At 47.7% G+C, this 17,556-nt stretch overlaps 1 non-coding gene across 1 annotated transcript; it reads left to right on the plus strand.

Annotated features, from left to right (window-relative positions):
* Positions 1–670: 670 nt before the first annotated feature.
* On the plus strand, positions 671–752 carry TRNAS-AGA (transfer RNA serine (anticodon AGA)). Its single transcript has one exon. It is a non-coding gene; the product is annotated as a tRNA-Ser (tRNA).
* Positions 753–17,556: the final 16,804 nt, after the last annotated feature.

Below are 17,556 nucleotides of genomic sequence, written 5' to 3' on the forward strand. Positions count from 1 at the left end.
TGCTCTGAAATACTTCAAAGCAGCCTTGGCTCCCACTGGATAAGGCCTCAGCTGAGGTGTTTCCTGAGGTGCTATATTCTGTGAATACTTTAGGGACTTCCAACTTTAACTTACCACTTGACCACAGCACGCAATCCCTCAGACACATAGTAGTGCACTCCCTCAGCCAAGCATACAAATCGAGACCAACACACATAATTCCAATCACACACACACCAGATACTCACCAACACCGTCCAAGCCTCATTTGAGCACTGAACCTTAGGGCAAAACCTGTTTAACTCCCCAAATCACACCGCATCTACAAGCCAATCAATCATTCAGGGGCTACATCAATCATTTTTCAATCCAATCTATTTGGGAGATATGTCTGTCACTCAACGCAGTAGTTACTTACTAAGTTCTCCACCACGGACCAATCATCCTATTAATTACCACAGAAGGTAGTTTACATCTTTTTGGCTTCATCGTCGCTCTTAACGGAGCATGCTCCGGGATAGAAAAGTGGGTCATGGTTCAGGAGTTCAGTGTTTCTAGAACTCTCCTGCCCCAACATTTACTGGATATATGCAACTTTACAAAACTTACTCAACTTAAGAAAAATCACTAGCTAGGCTAGGGACATTATGGCTTTATAGTCCAACAGGAGTGCCAGGACTTAGTTGTAGATGTAGTCGTGGCCGAGTGGTTAAGGCGATGGACTAGAAATCCATTGGGGTCTCCCCACGCAGGTTCGACTCCTGCCGACTACGCTTCTGGTTTTGAGGGGACAAAGCTGAACTCCTCAACAAGTTCTTCACCTCAGTGTTCCTAAGCGAGAGGCCTGACAAGTCTCTCACTGGGAGTGTAGGGAGGCAGCAGCAAGGCACCAGACTTCCATGTGTGGACCCTGAGGTGGTACAGGGTCACTTGGAAGAACTGGATGCCTTTAAGTCGACAGGCCCGGATGAGCTCCATCTGAGGGTACTGAAGGCACTGGCTGACATCATTGCAGAGCCACTGGCGGGAATATTTGAACGCTCGTGGCGCACAGGTCAAGTCCTGGAGGACTGGAAAAGGGCCAATGTGGTTCCCATTTTCAAGAAGGGGAGGAAGGAGGACCCGGGTAACTATAGGCCAGTCAGTCTCACCTCCATCCTTGGCAAAATCTTTGAGAAAATCATCAAGGCTCACATTTGTGAGAGCCCGGCAGGACAAATTATGCTGAGGGGAAACCAGCACGGGTTCGTGGCAGGCAGATCGTGCCTGACCAATCTAGTCTCTTTTTATGACCAGGTCACAAAATGCCTCGACGCAGGAGGAGGGGTGGATGTCGTATACTTGGACTTCAGGAAGGCCTTTGATACGGTATCCCACCCCATACTGGTGAACAAGTTAAGGGGCTGTGACTTGGATGACTGCACAGTCTGGTGGGTGGAGAATTGGCTGGAGGGTCGCACCCAGAGAGTCGTGGTGGATGGGTCGGTTTCGACCTGGAAGAGTGTGGGCAGTGGGGTCCCGCAGGGCTCGGTGCTTGGACCGATACTCTTTAATGTCTTCATCAGCGACTTGGACGAGGGGGTGAAATGTACTCTGTCCAAGTTTGCAGATGACACTAAGCTATGGGGCGAAGTGGACACGCCGGAGGGCAGGGAACAGCTGCAAGCAGACCTGGACAGGTTAGACAAGTGGGCAGAACACAACAGAATGCAGTTCAACAAGGAGAAATGCAAAGTGCTGCATCTAGGGAGGAAAAATGTCCAGCACACCTACAGCCTAGGAAATGACCTGCTGGGTGGCACGGAAGTGGAAAGGGATCTTGGAGTCCTAGTGGACTCCAAGATGAACATGAGTCGGCAGTGTGACGAAACCATCAGAAAAGCCAATGGCACTTTATTGTGCATCAGCAGATGCATGACAAATAGATCCAAGGAGGTGATACTTCCCCTCTATCGGGCGCTGGTCAGACCGCAGCTGGAGTACTGTGTGCAATTCTGGGCGCCGCACTTCAAGAAGGATGCGGATAACCTGGAGAGGGTCCAGAGAAGGGCCACTCGTATGGTTAAGGGCCTGCAGGCCAAGCCCTACGAGGAGAGATTAGAGAAACTGGACCTTTTCAGCCTCCGCAAGAGAAGGTTGAGAGGCGACCTGGTGGCTGCCTATAAGTTCGTCAGGGGGGCACAGAAGGGAATTGGTGAGTATTTATTCACCAAGGCGCCCCCGGGGGTTACAAGAAATAATGGCCACAAGCTAGAAAAGAGCAGATTTAGATTGGATATTAGGAGGAACTTCTTCACAGTTCGAGTGGACAAGGTCTGGAACGGGCTCCCAAGGGAGGTGGTGCTCTCCCCTACCCTGGGGGCATTCAAGAGAAGGTTGGATGTGTATCTAGCTGGGGTAATGTAGGCCCAGCACTCTTTCCTGCTTATGCAGGGGGTCGGACTCGATGATCCATTGAGGTCCCTTCCGACCCTAGCATCTATGAATCTATGAATCTATGACTTTTCAGCCCCTCCTGTGGTGATGTTCTCTGCCTTGCTGACGCCATCCTTCCTGTCCCACAGCACTCTCAGGTGGACAATGGGTCCAGGATCACCCACCTGTTCAACTCCTACACAGAGAAGTCCCTGGTCTTTACTCCTGAGTCTGGGAATTAGTGCGCCAGGTTTAAAGCTCCTGCGTCTTTCCCTCCAAGTTCGTGTGTTGGGTTCTGGCCCTGGGGCACTCTCCGTGATCCCACCCCTCACTGCATTCTGGATCCTAACAGTCCCTCCATGTTATTTTGCCCCTTTCACGAACCAGCCCTGCCCCCATCCTTATCCAAAGGTTTGCTGGTTTGTATTGATGGTTAGAGGGATCAAGTTCTGACATGAGCAACATTCAAGCAAGTCCTCTCTAATAAAAACAAGGAAAGTTTGGCAACTGCAACATTATAAACTGAACCATGTCTCTTCCTTGTAGCGAATCCCCTTGCCTTGCATCTCAGTGTGTACTCCTTGAGAGAGTGGGAAAGGCAGCCAGGCAGCCAGGAAGCCACTCCCTGATCTCACAGATGTTGTGTAAAATGCATGTGATGACACGGGCACAGCTAGTTCTCTTCCACCTCAAGGTCTATGCTGAGATCCCACTAGAACATCTTGAGATGGCTGAAGGTACACTCCACAGTCATGCAGCACCTGCACAGGCAGTAGGTTTTCATAGATTTCATAGACATCAGGGCTGGAAGGGACATCAGAAGTTCATTGAGTCCAGCCCCCTGCCCCAGGGGCAGGAAGTCAGCAGGGGTCATAGGATCCCAGAAAGATAAACATCCAAATTTCTCTTGAAGGCATTCAAAGTAGGTGCTGGAACCACCTCCAGCAGCAGTCTATTGCAGACTTTGTGAGCATTTGACCTTGTCGTGCCTTGGGGTGCTCTGGTGAACAGAAGTTCCCCCAGATCCTGGTAAGCACCCCTTATAAACTTATAGGCAGTCACCAGATCACCCCTGAGCCTGAGCTTTTCCAGGCTAAAGAGTCCCATAGCTCTCAGCCTCTCATTATAAGGTCTGTTTTCCTGAGCCCTAATTATGTGCATGGCTCTCCTCTGCACTCTCTCAAGCTTCTCCACATCCTTTTTCAATCGTGAAGCCCAAAACTGGACACAGTACTCCAGCTGAGGCCTCACCACACCAAGTACAATGGGAGAATGACGTCTTGGGAATTACTTGAGAAGCATCTATGGATGGAAGTCAGTGTTTTGTTTGCTTTACTAGCTGCAGCATCATACTGATGGCTCATGTTCATCTTGTGGTCAGTCATGACCCCCAAGTCCTTTTCATCCATAGTGCTAGCCAGCGTAGCACTGCTGAGCCTATAAGCATACTGCAGGTTTTTCTTCCCAAGGTGGAGAACCTTGCATTTTTTAGTGTTAAACACCATCAGGTTCTTGTCCACCCATTTCCTGAGCCTGTCAAGGTCAGCCTGGATCAGCCCCCTGTCCTTGGATGTAGACACTTACCCCAAAGTTTGGTGTCTTCAGTGAACTTAGCCAGTCTGCTTCTGATACCAATGCCCACATCATTAATGAAGATGTTGAATAGTGTTGGCCCAAGGACAGAGACTTGAGGGACCCTGCAAGTCCAGCGCACCACAATGATTGACTTCCATCAACTACCACCCTCTAGGTCTGACCATGGAGCCAATTTCCCTGCCAGTGGATCATGGTGAAGTGCTCCAATATGATCCCGCTATTCAGTGTTCATGGTGTGGGCCCAGAACCAGTGCTTAGCAGCTTAGTAGGTGGTGCCAGAGCATTCAAGCATCCATCTCATTTTGGGTGGTCTTGTCCACATTGGCAATATGGATGTTCATGGCCCAATCCAGAATGCTTGGTGGGTGCAGGGTGTGGTAAGTGACCCCATCCAGATGGCTGTACATGATGTCCCACAGCCCCTAGTGAGATCTGCACAGAGTGACAAGCATGACACACCACATCTTCTGTGTGCCACTATAGTGTGCCAGAAGGTACTAAATAGTTCACATGGCTGATGTACAGACAGTAGAATTCAGAGGGAGACTAACAATGCAGCAGTAAAAACAACAGGAGATTCTAAATGTCTGTAATACAACTGGAATCATAGCACTCTGCACTGGAGTATGGGTTATGATAACTGTTTTAATAGTTTGTGATAATATATTGTAACAGTTTGGGACCCAAAGTGAATAATAGTTTCCAACTGAGACTGCAGTGTGCAATCCAGTGAACAGAATATGCAGTGTCACAAAAAGGCCAGGTCACTTTCTGTAATCATACTTCTCCTCAGAAACGTAGCTGTGGGAGCTGTTATATCTACTGTACAAGTGGTCTAAAAGTTAGTCTTACAGCTGACATGAATATATTCTAGCAATTAACAATATTATGAGATTATGAAATTCACCATAATAGTTCATAAAGCTGTAACATAATGAACCACAACAGTTAAACTTTGAAGTTAAAACAGATTAAAGAATAATTAGTTTTTTAAAAGTTAGAATGGTCTATTATTAGATTTCAAATAGAATCTTTTACTGCTAGGAGATAAGGAATTAGAGTGAGTTTTAAAAGTGTGTGAAGACATCTTGGTGTGAAAAATGTAACTAAAAGTTAAGATAATGTTCCTGTACAATATGTTCAGACTGAGTGTGCCTACACATGCATTAGATCTGGAAGCAGTTTACTCACAAGTGAACTACGTGTGAGTAAATGCTGCCAGGCAGGCATCCACATCAGCGTTCCTGCTAAGCTGTGCAGCATGCATGGTTGTGCAGGCGCGCTCATGCCGTGCTGCCAGGTACGCTCATGTCACACTGCCAGATGCACCTGCATGGCTGCACAGCTTAGAGTGAAAGCCGATCCACGTGTGTAGGGAAGTGGGAGCAGATTTGCTGCTATAAGCTCCTGTTTCCTGGGGGCCTGCAATAAGCCTCTACTGCCACCAGGAGGAGGTCTAGGCTCCCACTGGATGTTAGCCCAAGAGCTGGCAGGGAGCACCAGGCCAGAGACAGCTGTCTCCTGGCCAGGGCTGGAACATTTCACCCTGCTGTCTCCTGGTTGGGGATGGAACATTTCACCCCTAAGGAGCTGCCTGCTTCCAGCACAGGGACAACGCTTGGCCCTTCAGAAGGGAGCTCCTGGCCCTAGCTCCCCAGTCAGGGGCAGGGGACTTGGAAAGTGCTGCAGGGGAGGGGTAAGTCCCAGCTCCCTGCCCCAATCTGCCAGTGGGGCAGCTAGTAGAGAGCTAGCTGCCACACCAGCAAATTGGGGAAGGGAAACCTGTTCCCTGGTCAGCTCCATGATTGTGGCCCCACTCTCCAGTCTGTTTTCCATCCAGCTCCTCAGTCACAGAGTTGAGTGGGGAACAAGCTACCAGGCTTGGTCTCCATGCAGCTCTGTGAACATAGCCCCTGCCAGCAGGGAGCTCCCAGTGCCAGCTCCACAACAGCTGGGCTGACTGTGGGAGATCATTATCTCCCAGCCCTAGCTCCTGGTCACACTAGGAGATAAGGATCTCTCAGCCCCTGCTCCCTGACAGCCAGGGGGCTTGGAGCTCCCTGCTGCTGGGGTAAGGGGGCATAGTCCCCTCCCAGTCTCCAGTGGTGAGGACTGACCCAGCAGCAGGCAGCTCCCAAAGGTAAGGAGAAATCTCTTGCTGCCTGGTGGCCAGCTGACTGCGAGCAGATTTACTCCCAGTCAGGCATCTACATGAGTGCTACTGCACAGTAACTAATCACAAATAAATTCACTACTTGTATTTGCAGGTAGCTAATTTACTCATGATTAGCAAGGTTTACTATACAGTAAGCATGTGAATGTTACTGAGCTATAAAGTGTCTTGTGTAGATGCACCCATTGTGTTTGCCAATTATAGTGCACTTAACTGTGTTGTCTCGCATCAGTGTAAATTTAGGAGTAAATCCACTGAGGTTGATGTAAATGTAATTACATCTGCATAAATTTAGGTGATATCACTCAACAGATGTTTTAGAATATGTGCATTTGACATGGCTGGAGAACATATATACAGAGAGCATATATACAGAGAGAACACATAGCTATGAAACACTGTCTAGAACAAATACAGAATGTAATTACCTTTCATGGATGGGGAAAGGGAGAAGAAGGAGAAGGAAAAAGAAGGAAATCTATGCACTTTTTGTCATAGTTTCCTTCCAAATTGTTCTGTAGCTGAAGATAGAGTATTGCACTTTTTTTCCTCACAGAAAAATAGATGACAATAACCTTTGCAAGTCCTATAGATCTAAAGCACACCCTCAGAATATACCCTTCAGCTGATAGTGGTGGGCTTCTATATTTCTGAACAATGTGTCATATTTTGATCACAGATGCCTGATCTGGTTTAGGGACAGACTTTGTGGTTGTACTCCGAGCTTGCTCATGCCTAATCCCTTCTCAACATACAGATCCATTTTCCAATGAAGTGCTTTCCCTGAAATCTGAATGATACTGCAAAGCAAGTGAGTTACTGTTCCATGCAAACATCTCTGCTTGGAGGAGTCCCTCTACCATTTGGCAAGAAAGAGTTTGGCCACAATTCCCAAGCCCCAACTCAGAAGAGGAAGGAAAGGAGAAGAGTAAATAATACAACATTTTTTTTCTTCTTCTTTTTACAATACTATCGTGCAGTTTTCTACAAGTAAAAGTTTTGTAATCTGTCAGTTTATCATTTTCTTTAACAGGCACATCATCCTATAACTGACTTTTAAGGTTATCACTGACAAAACTAAAGGAATGAATTACATATTCCCATTCTGAGGTTATCTATCAAGTCTCCAACTGTTGGTATTAATAGTATTTCCAGAGGTGTAACTGGCCAGTATTGCACCCTGGATAGTACTGCGCCTCCCTCCTCCCAAAACACACCCCCCAATTTATTTTCCTGAGCTAGCTCCAAATCCAGCAGTAAGGAGGACACAGGAGCAGTGGTGGTGCACGGTGAAGGAAAGGACACAGGTTCACTGTGGGGGGAGATAGCCCCCCACACATTTTTTTTACCAATATTTGTCAAGCAGCCAAAAAAGCAACTGGTTTTTGATGGCAGAAAAAGGAATGACATCTCCCCTCCTCAACTGGAAACTTCCACTGTACACAACAGCCAGTTCTCTGGCCTCCCTGCTGCTGCAGTCAGATCAGAGAGGGTTCAGGGTGCAGGGAGGAAAGAAGACAGGAGGGTTAGGTGCTCCCCCAGCTCCATTCTCTCATTCCCCTCAAGCCAGTCCTTTAAGCTTGTACCCTGCTCGCCCATCCACTGTTACACTACTAAGGTTTGTGTTGTAAGAAACAATACAAATTGTTGAAGACAGCTTTTCCCAAGCCCTACAAGGAAGCTGGTAACTTGTCAGGGGGCCCTCCACTTTCACGGGCCCTTAACTAACCAGGGGGGACTCCCCTCCCCTGTGGGAATCCTCTTTTCCATGCAACTCACAGCTTCCAGGCCTGGAGGGTGGCCCTCGTTCTCTGCGTCGAGCTGCTCTCTCACCTGCAGTGGGCTTCAGCGGGGGTCGCTATCCCCTGGAACAGGGCTCCACTATGCAGGGTTTCTGGGGCCTCTGGCTTGGCCCTGTCTGCTGGCTCAGTAGTGCAAGCACTGTCTGGCTCCCTGGACTCAACCTTTTGCTATGGGTCGGAGGCTTGGGCTGCCTCATGGAGCACCAGGCTTGGTCCTCTCCCAGACCCTCCATGCAGTGCCTCCTGCACCAAGCTGCTCCCAGCCTCATTCCAGGGGTTGAGGACCTGAGCCATCCCAAGGGCTCCAAAGGTCCTACTCCATGCACCATCCTGTGCACCGTGTCTCTGGCCACACACCAGAGGTTTCTGACCTGAGTCACCTCACGCAGCTCCCCGGGTCTGGCTGCCATGCACCTTGCTGCACACTGAGAGCCTAGCTGCTGGAGCCGTCCGCCATTCCCTGCTGATATAAGCCTTCAGGGGTGCTTCTGGGCTACTGCTTCACCCTGCTGAGCAGCTCTCCTCAGCTCGTCTAAGTCCCGCTCTTCTCTCTTCTCTGTCCTGGATGTCTCAGCTGGGCACACAGCTCCACCCCTGAAGTCTTCTGGACCTGAGTGTTGCAGTCTTCAATCAGGTACAGGGGTGGGAAGAACTGCTCTCCCTCTCCCCTCCGGAAAGGGGTGTGACTTAACTTCTCTTGCTGCCTCCTGATTGGTGGATGGTTTCCACCAATTAAAACAGCAAGATTTCAAGCCTGGGACTCAACCCAAGCTCCAAAAGGCAAGCCTGCCACACAGTCATAGTATCACAGTAGCTAGGGTTGGAAGGGACCTAAACAGATCATCAAATCTGACCATCTGATCATCAAATCTTGGGCAGGAATGGATGCTGGGGTTGTATGACCCCAGTCAGGTGCCTATCCAGCCTCCTTTTAAAGACCTCCAAGGTAAGGGTGAGCACCACTTTCCTTGGAAGTTGGTTCCAGGTCCTAGCCACCCTAACCATAAAGTAATGCCTCCTGGTGTCTAGCCTGAACCTGCTCTTTATTAACTTGTGGCTGTTATTCCTAGTTACCCTGAGTGGTGCTTGGGGAAACAGGGCATCTCCTATTCCCTGCTGATCCCCCCTGGTGAATTTGTAGATGGCCACCAGATCCCCCCTCAGCCTTCTCTTGTGGAAATTGAATAGGTTCAAGGCCTCTAGTCTCTCCTCGTAGGGCCTGCCCTGCTGCCCCCTGATCTTGTGAGTGGCCCTCCCTGGACCTGCTTGTGATGCATCTGTGGATGCATGACAAGGTGCAGTTAGCCTTACTGACAGCTTCCTCACATTGACTCTTGTTTAACCTGGAGTCAACAATGACTCCAAGATCTCTTTCCGTCTGTTTGCTGACAAGAAGGGTGTTCCTCAGCCTATAGGTATGGTGCTGGTTCCTTCTCCCTAGACGCAGTGCCCTGTACTTGTCCATGATGAATTCCATCCTATTCTCTTGTGCTCATCTCTGTAACCTGTCCAGATCTAGCTGGATTCTGTTCCTTCCTTCTGACGTGCCCACTTTGCTCCACATCTTGGTGTTATCAGTGAACTTGGACAATGTGCTTTCCACCCCCTCATCCAACTCATTGATAAAGATGTTGAACAGTACGGGACTGAGGACCAAGGTCTGGGGAACCGCACTGCCCACATCCTTCCAGGTCGAAAATGACCCATCCACCACCACTCTGTGCGTGATTATCTAGCCAATTAGCCACCCATCTGCCTGTATAGGCATCAATGCTACTGTCACCTAGTTTTTTTTTTATGAGAATGGGGTGAGAGGCAGTGTCAAAGGCCTTCTTAAAGTCCAGGAAGACAACATCCACCTCCACACCTTTGTCCAAGGGGTTTGTAACCTGATCATAAAAAGAAATAGTTAGTCTGACAGGATCTTCCCTCAATGAACCCATGTTGGTTGTCCCTGAGCATGATCTCCCCTGCTGGTCTCTCGCAGATATGCTCCTTGATAATTTCTCAAAGATCTTCCCCAGGACCAAGGTAAGACTGACAGGCCTATAGTTACCTGGGTCCTCCTTTCTCCCTTTCTTGTAAATACAGACCACATTGGCCTTTTTCCAGTCATCTGGCACCTAACCAGAGCTCCATGAGCACTCATATAGCCATACCAGGAGCCCTGCAATGATCCCCGCCAATTCCCTCAGCACCTTTGGATGAAGAGCATCCAGGCCTGCTGATTTGAACACATCCAGCCCCTCCAGAAAATCCCTAACTATGTCATCCCTAACCTTGGGCCTGGTGGTGCCTCCCCCAAGTCCTTCCATACTCCCGGTGAGGGAGATGTCCTGGTCCCTGCTGAGAAAAATGGAGGCAAAGAATTTGTTAAAGAGCTCTGTTTTTTCATTTGAAGCAATCACCAGATTGCCAAGCACATCCTGAAGGGGCTCTACATTACCCAGTGCCTTCTTCTTGCTCCCTATGTATTTGAAAAAGGACTTTTTGTTATCCTTAATCCTGCTCCCCAGCCCCAGTTCCATCTCAGCATTGGCCTTCCTAACAGCCATCCTGCAGACTTGAGCAACGGAGGTGTAATCCTCTTTGGTAATAGCCCCTTGCTTCCATTGGATGTATGCCTCCTTTTTAGCCCTCAGGCATTCCTGAATGCCCTTGCTGAGCCATGGGGGTCTTTTAGCATTGGGACTGACTCCCGTTGGGCTCAGAGGATCATCTTCTTGAGGAATGACCACCCGCCTTGGACTCCCATCTCCCTGAAAATTCAGGATCCCAATGCCTCTCATGCTAGTCTTCTTAACTCATTGAAGTTAGCCCTCCGGAAGTCAAGGACTTCCACCTTACTGCTAGTCCTTGACACCCTGCACTGGATAGTGAATTCCAGCAGGCAATGTTCACTATCGCCCAGGTGGCTGAGAACCTGCAATTCCCTCACCAGGTCATCATGTATGGCAACGACCAGGTCTAGCAGGGTATTACCCCTGGTGGGACTGTGTACCTCCTGAGTTAGGTGGAGGTCCTATATCTGGGCTAGGAATCTATGTGAGCAATCAGACATAGCTGACTGCTTTTCTCAGCAGATGTCTGGGTAGTTCAGGTCACCTATAACTACCATATCTCTTGACTTGACAGCCTCCGTGAGATGTCCTAAAAATTCCAGGCCCAGCTCTTCCCCCTGGTTGGGCAGCCTGTAATAGACACCCACTGTTAAGTCCCTTTCCCCATGACCCCATTATATTCTTACCCAAAGCACCTCAGTCATTGGTGAATAAGCAAATGAACAGCAGCAGCTGTGGATTACAGCCTTCAAAACAAAGTTTAGAGTCAGAGGTCACACTTGAAATTGGCAACCTGATGCATGTGTAGATGAAACAAGGGGCATGTGCACATGGTGTTTTAAAACAGGTTAAATTCTTTTGCAGTGCTTTAATGGTGTTGATGTTTGCCCGCCTAGGTGGCATATTGCGCAGTAAGATGAACATGAGCCTTCATTGTGATGTTGGAGCTAGTAAAGCAAGCAAAATGCTGGCTTGCATCCATAGATGCTTCTCAAGCAAATCTCAGGAGGTCATTCTCCCCTTGTACTCAGCCTCGGTGAGGCCGCAGGTAGAGTACTGTGTTCAGTTTTGGGCTCCACAATTCAAAAAGGATGTGGAGAAGCTTGAGAGAGTCCAGAGAAGAGCCACATGCATGATCAGAGGTTAGGAAAATGATGACAGGCTGAGAGCTATGGGACTCTTCAGCCTGTAAAAGCACAGGCTCAGGGGTGATCTGATGGCCACCTATAAGTTTATCAGGGGTGCTCACCAGGATCTGAGGGAACGTTTGTTCAGCAGAGTGCCCCAAGGGATGACCAGGTCTAATGGTTATAAACTCCTGCAAGACTATTTCAGGTTGGACATAAGGAAGAATTTCTTTACTTTCCGAGCCCCCAATGTCTGGAATAGCCTGCTATCGGAGGTAGTTCAAGCACCTACTTTGAACACCTTCAAGAGAAATGTGGATGTTTATCTTGCTGGGATCCTATGATCCCAGCTGACTTCTTGCCCTTGGGGCAGGGGGCTAGACTCAATGATCTTCCAAGGTCCCTTCCAGCCCTAATGTCTATGAAAATCGTTACGAAAGAATTCCATGCGCTGTAGCAAATTCAGTGGCGTAATGTACCTTAAATGACTTTGGGGCACAGCAAAGTAAAACACCTCTGAGGAGTTTTAGTTTGCTGCCCTACAGCCACAAAGTGAAGCACCAAGCTCTGTGTGGCTCAGGGACTGTGCAGGCAGCCCATGCAGGCAGCCTAGCAGCAGCCCAGGGAGGTAGGCTCCACTGAAGAAAAAAAAGCAGCAATCCTGATCTTCCCCCCGACACACCCTGCAGCCTAGCTGCCTGCATGAGCTGTGCATCCCTCTGTGGCTGCGGTGCCCCTTGGGACCACCTGAGCTGAGTGCCTGTGGGCAGGTGCTGCCTGGGGGTGGGGGAGAATCGCTACCATGGAGGGAAGCACCAGCCCCTCCAGCCCAGGGACTGCTCCACCCACCAGCAGCTTGCCCTCCCCTCCCCGCCACCGGAGTGGCAGGTAAGGCAGGTATACATGACACAGAGGTTTACTTCACCTTAAACTGAAGTGGTGTTTTAAAAACCCACTGCTTCAATTTAGGGCCCCTGTTTCATTGACACACCCCCCGGATGGCAAGAAGGGAAGGAGAGGAACTGAGTGCTTACCTCCCTATGCAGGGGCTGCTGCAGTTGTAGCAGTGGCACAGGTGGCCGCCACCTTAGCAGACACTGCCATAGAGGCTGCAGAGTAAAAGGGCTCCCTGGGTGATGCCATTTTAGCACTGCTCTGATTTGGTGCCCAAGGCTGGTGCCCTTCACCCTTTCTCTCCCAACTATGATACTGTTCAGAACAGAGAAAGTAAATTTTCTTTCTATTGTCTTACTTTTTTTCATTTTATTTTGTTTGGGAAGGGAGGGAAGGGTGCTCTGATATGCTAGCACAGTTTAGTTTAATCTTTGGGGATATGTTTCCCTCCAAGTAACAAGGGTCTCCTTTATTGCACAAATAATCAGAGACTCAAGAGGAACTTCATATCCAAGGGCACTATTTAAGCCAGACAGATGAATAATTCATTAAATCAGCAGAGAAAGGGAGCTAGCTGTGTTAGTCTGAAATTAAGTGGAAGGCAAGGTAGATTTGCACCTTATAGACAAACTAAATCAGAGCTATATATCATCAGCTTTGTAAGCCCAAACTTACTTCATCAAATGCTGTTGAAGAACATGCACAGAGAAGTATATAAAATGGAGAGAGTGCTTTGAATACAAAAGAGAAGAAGGGAGGAAAGGATAGGGAGTGTGGGGAGTAGTGCTGAGATATACAAACAAATAATAAACCCATAGAGAAACGGAAGGTGCATCTACACATTGCAATAAACTCTGGTGATGCAATAAAATGTGCCAGAGTTAACCGCCTCCAAGCACAGCAAGTACATGTGTGCCCTGAACAGCAGTACTTTGAGCTGGAGCAGAGCAGCCCCAGGATAGCATCAGGCTTGTGGGAGTCAGCCCCAAGCTCCAGGTGGCAGAGTTGGGCAGCAGAAGGAGAGCCATGTGGCTAGGTGGCAGTCAGCCCCCGCACTTTAGCACACTTGGGCAGTCCCCACTGGCTGCAGCAGGGAGTGAAATCGGGACTCCATGCTGGGAAGTAGGGGGCTGGGGAGGGAAGGCTGGAGGAGAGGGGAGGGGACCATAGGGGGACCCCAACCAGGCCCCATCCCCTGCCTGCTCTCCCAGCTCCCTCCGAGTGCCCCCGACCCCTTCCCACTGTCCCAGCTCCTCCCCCCCACCATTGCTGCCCCACCCAGCCCCAGCTACTGGTTGTTTTAAAAAAAGGCCCTACTCACTGAGTGCTTCCAGGTGTGGGGGGGTGATCCCCACTGCCTCCCACTGGCCCATGCTGCATAGGGGGCTCTGCCACAGGCCCCCAACCCCCACCTACTCTCCCAGCCCCCTGCTATGGCTGCCCCAACCCTTTAAAGAAAAAATAAGAAAAAATCGCAAACTCACCAGCTGCTGCAGCAGCCTCAGGGCTTCTGGGAGAGCCCCCCACACAGTGCAGGGCAGTGGGATCACCCTTCCCCAGTGGACACCACCTGGTGAGCCTGGGGGTGGTTGTTTTTTTTTAAAGGGCTGGGAGCTGGGGTGGGCAGGGCAGCCATGCAGGGGCTGGGTTAGCAGGTGGGAGACAGAGCCCCCCACATTGCATGGGGAAGTGGGGGGCAGCAGGGTTTGGCCCCTGCCAGGAAGGAGTCAGTGAATGGGTCTTTTTTTTTCCAAAGAGCTGGGAGCTGGGGCCAGGCGGGGCAGCCACTGAGAGTGGGTGTGGGACGGGGCCTGTGTGATTCAGAGATTTGGCTGATATGGCAGCAGCCAACTCTCTGAATCAGATTCAGCCAAATTGATTTGGGACAGTGATTCAAATCACCAAATCAAATCACTGTCCCCTGAATCAGCTGGATTCAAGTACTAGCTGCTTTACACAAGGCTATAAATTACTCTGCCATAAAATAGTACTGTTCCTGACAGTATTATCTTTCAGCAGACTTAATTAATTTATTGTACCCTAATAACAGTACACATGTAGACAGTAATGCTTTACTGTGGAGCTAGTTAGTCAACTGCAGTAAGAAGCATATATAGATTTCATCCAATGTCACCAAACCTAATCCAGATAATGGGATAGGAATCTGTATTCCCCGTTTAGATGATATTTAATTCAGTCCAGTCTCTACGTGATTTCTGGTTCTGCAATTTCCTATTCAAATTAGTTTTGAACGTTTTGCTAATATGCTATATATTTCTAATTTAGTTTTATATAAGGTACAAATCTACCTTGCCTTCTATGGTTAATGATTAATTAAATGTCATAGTGCTACCTACACTGCGAAATCTTTTTAGGGTAGGCATTAGGAGTTGGAAATGGTGTCTCAAAAATGGAACTATAAAGGTCAGTTGTCCCGTATATGAAGTATAGACATGGTTGATCACATGTAAAGAGAATTCACTGCCATAGCATTCCTGTTTTTTTGACACTTGGTTAATATATCTCATCTTAAAAATAACCTCAAAAATAGTTAACATTTGTGCTTTCCATCATCCGTCTGTGCAAGTAGTGTTCATGAAAGCTGCTTCAGGCCACAATTCAGGACAGTATCGGTTTTCAGAATACCACTAAAGGGCTGTTTAAATCTCATTAGAGTCAATGCAAAATTTAGGCAGTGTGCTGAATACAGACAGATTTCAGCACATTATTAAAGTCTTCCTTGAATCAGGGTTTTACAACTAGATTTTTAGAGGACTTTAACTGAAAACAATGGGAGTTAGTCACTTAAACAGTTTCTGATTGAATCCTTAGGCATCTGAATACCTTAAAAAATAAAATCTTTAGTATCTAATCTTTATGTTTTAACTTAAATACAGAAGACTTGTGGTTCTTATATTTGATACAAATATGGCACCATCTCATCATTCTGTTCTCATCAAGTTAAATATCACATAGGAATCGGCTGTTTCTTCTCTTATAAACAATCCAAGACATTATTTCTCTACCTTTTAAAATCTCTACACCAGACAATGTCCCTTTGTGTATATTTTCCATCTTTATAAAGTGTACTCCTTTATCTTTCTGACTCCTACCCATTTCATATATCTAGAATTCGGTTTGATTTTTTAAACATTATACTGGAGAAGATACTACTGTTCTATTCATAATACTGTAATCCCTACCTCGTCTTCCTGATGCATTTTTTCTAAGCATGTGCCTTTCAGGGCATATTCTGTTTTCAGGTGTTTGGTCCCTAGCTCCGTTGCCATGCCTTTTCTATACTAAATCAAATAAGCCTCTTATTTCCTCATGCCTGTAGTCCATTTTAGTCTTTCTGAATCTGGTTGTCCCTTCTCCTTTGCAATGACCTTTCCTGCCCCTCAAACATTTTGCTTTCCTTTAAATTTAGTTATTGTATTGCTTATTCATTTCTACAGGTACAGGTTGCTTCTGTTTTAATCTTTGAACTCCATTTGGTTTTCTCTATACTGAAAAGCTTCTTTTCTCTGTTTTCAGGATACTTCTTCAACCTTTAAAGCCACACCAGTTCATACTGGGCTGCGGGCACTTGGGTTTCAAATCCCTGGCACTGACAGTTAGCTGATTATGGGTCTCAGCCTAGGGACCACACCAGAATTGGTCTTGGAAACCCATGGGCAGAAAACCTTATATGCAGCTGCATAAACAGTTTTTTAAGGTCCTAGAGCTCAGGAATCCGAGAGAGGTTCCCTGGCCTCAGGGCCCCAGGATCAGAAGTGATTCCCCAATCCCAGGGTTCCCATGTGCAAGGGATGCCAGAAAGCCACATGTGCAAGTGGGCTGCACACATGGTTTTTGATGATTCTAGTGTGCACAGATCCTAGGATCAGGGAACCTTTTACTGATTCCAGGGTCTACGTGGCTGGGATGTGCCAAGTGACCTTTTCTGCAGCTACCTAGGAGCTGCAGGACAAGGCAGTCAACCTGCCAGGTCCTAGGATGCCCCACCACTTTCCCCCGTGCCCCAGCCTCACTGATGATGAGCTCCATTGATCATTTAAATAGTGGGGTGCAGCTCCATTCAGGACTGTCATTGACAGTGCCCCAGTAAATAGGGAAGTCAGTGAGTCCAGAGATGACTGAAGAGATCCATCCAATGTTTTGACTACAGACATGTGAAACAGTCCCAGGAGGAAGGAGTAGATCCTAGTGATGCCAGGCCACAGCTTTTTTCCTTTCTCTCTCATATATCTGCCTCCATAGTAAGTTGAGTGTGCCCAAAATGATAGATGCTTTGTTGTACATCATGGAACCACTGAGGACAATTTAGTACTTTAGTCTAAAGACTGATGTTACTATTGCATTTCTTCGGCGTGGCATTCAAGATGTCTTTGACTATCCTCTGGAGTGATGACCATTGTTGAGTTGGCAATTTAGGGCCTCTTCTGGTGGCCAGTTGTCAGGCATACTTATGACATATCCTGGCAAATGGAGCTGGTGCCATATGAATATGGCTTCAGTTCAGAGCTGCACCACATGGCTGTCATGGGGGAGCAAGTCCTGCCATCCATTCGGCTGCATGGCAGAAATTCTATCAGAAGTTCAATTTAAGGCATGCTAGAAATGAGCATAAAAATATTACACGTATTTTGTGGAATAATTATGTGGCTGGTTTTCTCTTTTATCATGCCATTAATTGTCTGAACAGGTGGTTGAGTTACTGTTTAAGACATGATTAACAAGTAGCATCTACCAGGAGCCTTGTATTTGTGTATTTTTTAATTTCATTAATATCATAAGGAAGACTCTACTTCCTAAAACACTCCAACATATTGTTCTACTGTAGTTCTAACTTTTATTTATATATTTTCATTATTGAAAACATTTAAGAATGAGAAAGAGACAGGGTTAAGTGCTGAGGGTTGGATGCATCCCTAGGAACTTGAAGTGGGAGAAATCAATTTCATATAAAGAGCTTCACTCCATTCCTTCCCTGGTGAGGGCTCTTT

The sequence above is a fragment of the Crocodylus siamensis genome, chromosome 1, assembly GCF_052110815.1.
Source record: "Crocodylus siamensis isolate JL-2025a chromosome 1, ASM5211081v1, whole genome shotgun sequence".
In the NCBI taxonomy this organism is placed as follows: domain Eukaryota; kingdom Metazoa; phylum Chordata; order Crocodylia; family Crocodylidae; genus Crocodylus; species Crocodylus siamensis.